Genomic DNA, 3776 nt, shown 5'->3' with positions numbered 1-3776 from the left:
CATTTAAACACTATATATAAACATGATTAATTAAATGCTCATCAACCTTTTCAACTACAATCACAAATTTAATGTACCTGATTTCCCAAGCCCTTCGAATGCCTTCATGAGCATTTAAACAACTCCAGAAACTTACTAAATCAAAACCTATGTATTTAATAGATCAAATGTTCTTCTGCATTTTAGCAAAGTCAAATTAAACATAAATTCAGCTAATTCAATTTAGCCAATCATCCTCCTTATTTTGAGTCAAATTAAGCAGATACTCTTAATTGTTTCAACCCCTCAAATAGTATACCCAATATGTATATATTCAAATATGTATTCAAGTTCACATTAAATGGTATAATTGTTACAAAAATTTATCATCTTATAAAGAGATCCTACCAAAATTATCAATATAGGATGCAAAGCATACACTCATCTGAAAAGAATCACCCTAAAGCCTCCACAGCAACTCAAATTAAAAATGTACGGGTGTCAGAGAGTCAAGATGAGGGCTATGAATTCAGGGATTTGGGCCAAAACTCCGGGGCTGGACGAGCAGAACGTGGGTGCAACTGGACAATGAGGCACCACAGGCCCCAGCTTTCAGAGGCACCAGCTTTCACGGGGCATGGTTCCCCAGTTCCACTTTTACCTACTTCTTATCATAATCGTTCTCCAATTTTTACCACTTGACTTGGGCAAAGGGCTTTCTGAACCCACCCATCTGGGTAGTAACCATCCTCTTTGCAGCCTGATTTGCCTGAAGAGACTCTGTATCTTCTTTACAGCTTCCCTCCCCCCATGCCACAGGTGTTTACTGAGAGCCTACTATGCGCCAGTCACTGAAGATACGGCAATGAACGAAATTGACACAAATGCCCGGCTCCGCGGTTCTAGCATCCTAACATCAAGACAGAGCTCGTAGGCAAAAGCAGTATGTTATGTGTGTGTCACATATTAGAAGAGAAAAAGTCCTATGAGGACAAAAAAGAAACAGAGAAGAGGGATGGCGAGTGCCGGGGGAGGAGAGGGTTTCATTGTAAATAAGATGCTTAGAGAGGGCTTGACATGCAGGTGACATTGGAGCCTGAACTTTATTAAAGGAAATGCGGGAAGGAGCCCTGTGGCGAGCAGGAGCAAGAGTGCCCCGAGGGACGAGGGGCAAGGACAGTAGCGCAGAGGTCCTGAATCCCGCCTGCGTGTCCTAAGAGGGGCGAGGAGACACGAGTAGCTGCAGCAGGATAAGCGAGAGGGAAAAGAGCAGACAAGAGGCCAGAGAGGTGAAAGGAAGTGACAGAGTAGTGGCCAACTTTGCAGAGCCATTGTGAGCATCCTGCCTTTCTCTTGTGTGCAGTGACAGGCTTGCCCCAGCTGCTCCTCCTAATAGGGAAGCAGGACACCAGCTAAGAGCAATTTGCAATTAATCAAGCAAGGTATGAGGGTGTCTTGCAAAGAAGGGGTGGGAAGTTGGTACACATTTTGAAGGTAGCGCCAATAGGATTTGCTGAGGGGTTTGAAATGAGGAAGATTTTCTTACCAAATTGATCATTAATTTATATTTATTCATTGACACTGGCACTGTGATAGATACCAGAACACAAATTCCTGAGATAGGAAGTAACTTTCTTCCTACCAGGACTGAGAAAGTCCAACAGGAAGGATGGATGGGCATTTTTTTTTTTTAACGTTAAAATATAGTGCCATGAATTCGACTGAAGGAGTATCTGTGAAATTCAGGGGAGGGAGAGAGGAGATGAACCTCTAAACTGGGTTTGGAGAGACCGAAGGACATTCCAACAAGAAAATATAGAATTTGAAAAGGCACAGACATTTGCAATAGCGCAGTGCGTTTGTAGAAGTAAATCGTTCAGAACTGCAAACTGAGAGCAGGGTAGCGGGGAGATGGCACAGAACACACGTGATGTGGAAGCAGAAGAAAGTAGACGTCATCCTAAAGGGGACGGAAAACCCTCAGAACCTCAGCATGAGTGTGACAGGATGGAATTGATGTGGGGTTTGGGGACAAGTCTGCCGCTCAGAGATACATGGGCTCTTCGGTGGTAGGAGATGTTAAAGCCTACCTCTTTGATGAGAATGTTAACATTCCTGTTTCTCTTCCCCTTGGCCGTTGTCCTGTGTGTAACACACCAGCGGAATGACATCGGGACAGAATCACACCACGGTGACGAGATTCATCCTGCTGGGCCTCACAGACCAGGCCGACCAAAAACATCTCCTCTTTGGCGTCTTCCTGTTGATCTACGCTGTGACACTGGTGGGCAACCTGGGCATGGTAGACCCGATCCGTACCAGCTCCGCCCTCCACACCCCCAGGTACTTCCTCCTGAGCGTGCTCTCCTTCCTAGACATCTGCAATTCCTCGGTGTTCACCCCCAGGCTGCTGACCAGCTTCCTCACTGCGGACCAGTCCATCTCGTTTGCAGGCTGTGTGGTCCAGATGGCCTTCATGGTCCTCCGTGGCACAGGTGAGTGCCTGCTCTTGGCCATCATGGCCTATGACTGATTTGTGGCCATCTGCTACCCTCTCCTCTACCACACCATCACGTCCAAGCGCTTGTGCATCCAGCTGGTGGTGGGCACCTATGCTGTGGGGGTGTCCATTTCAGCTGTGCAGACAGGGAATGCCTTCATCTTGCCCTACTGTGGTCCCAACATCATTGATCACTTCTTCCGTGACATCCCCCCCGTGCTCCAACTGGCCTGCTCAGACACCACTGTAGCCAACGTCAGCCTGCTCTTCTTTTCTGCCTTGGTTACTGTCCCCACGGTGTCAGCCATCTTGGTCTCTTACACCTACATCCTGATCACTATCTGTAGTATGAGGTCCCTGGAGGTCCAGCACAAAGCTTTCTCCACTTGCGCCTCCCACCTCACTGCCCCCTCCCTCTTCTATGGGTCTGTGTTCTTTGTATATGTCCAACCCAACCCAGAAAATGCTTCAGTCTATAACAAGACCCTCTCTGTGTTCTACACCATTGTGATCCCTATGCTGAACCCCCTGGTCTACAGCCTAAGGAATAAAGATGTCAAGGCTGCTGTACAAATTAGGGTTCTTAACTTAAGCGGAAAAGGAATTTGTTAGAAAAGTATCTGGGAGACAAATCAAGGAGTCTATCCCATTTACAATTGCACCCAAAACCATTAGATACCTAGGAATAAATCTAACTAAAGAGGCAAAGGATCTGTACTCAGAAAACTATAAAATACTCATGAAAGAAATTGAAGAAGACACAAAGAAATGGAAAAATGTTCCATGCTCATGGATTGGGAGAATCAACATTGTGAAGATGTCAATGCTACCTAGAGCAATCTACACATTCAATGCAATCCCCATCAAAATACCATCCACTTTTTTCAAAGAAATGGAACAAATAATCCTAAAATTTGTATGGAACCAGAAGAGACCCCGAATAGCCAGAGGAATACTGAAAAAGAAAAGCAAAGCTGGCGGCATCACAATTCCGGACTTCCAGCTCTATTACAAAGCTGTCATCATCAAGACAGTATGGTACTGGCACAAAAACAGACACATAGATCAATGGAACAGAATCGAGAGCCCAGAAATGGACCCTCAACTCTATGGTCAACTTATCTTTGACAAAGCAGGAAAGAATGTCCAATGGCAAAAAGACAGTCTCTTCAACAAATGGTGTTGGGAAAATTGGACAGCCACATGCAGAAGAATGAAACTGGACCATTTCCTTACACCACACACAAGAATAGACTCCAAATGGTTGAAAGACCTAAACGTGAGACAGGAGTCCATC

At 45.5% G+C, this 3776-nt stretch overlaps 1 pseudogene; it reads left to right on the top strand.

Moving 5' to 3' along the window:
* Positions 1-2143: 2143 nt before the first annotated feature.
* LOC112829303 (olfactory receptor 5P56-like) lies at positions 2144-3091 on the top strand (annotated as a pseudogene).
* The last annotated feature ends 685 nt before the right edge of the window (positions 3092-3776 follow it).

The sequence above is a fragment of the Callorhinus ursinus genome, unplaced genomic scaffold, assembly GCF_003265705.2.
Source record: "Callorhinus ursinus isolate GAN/ISIS: 27379988/994484 unplaced genomic scaffold, GSC_fseal_2.0 scaffold4856, whole genome shotgun sequence".
In the NCBI taxonomy this organism is placed as follows: Eukaryota; Metazoa; Chordata; class Mammalia; order Carnivora; family Otariidae; genus Callorhinus; species Callorhinus ursinus.
The sequence above is the reverse complement of the archived record's forward strand: the minus strand, read 5'-3'. Positions and strand labels throughout refer to the sequence as shown.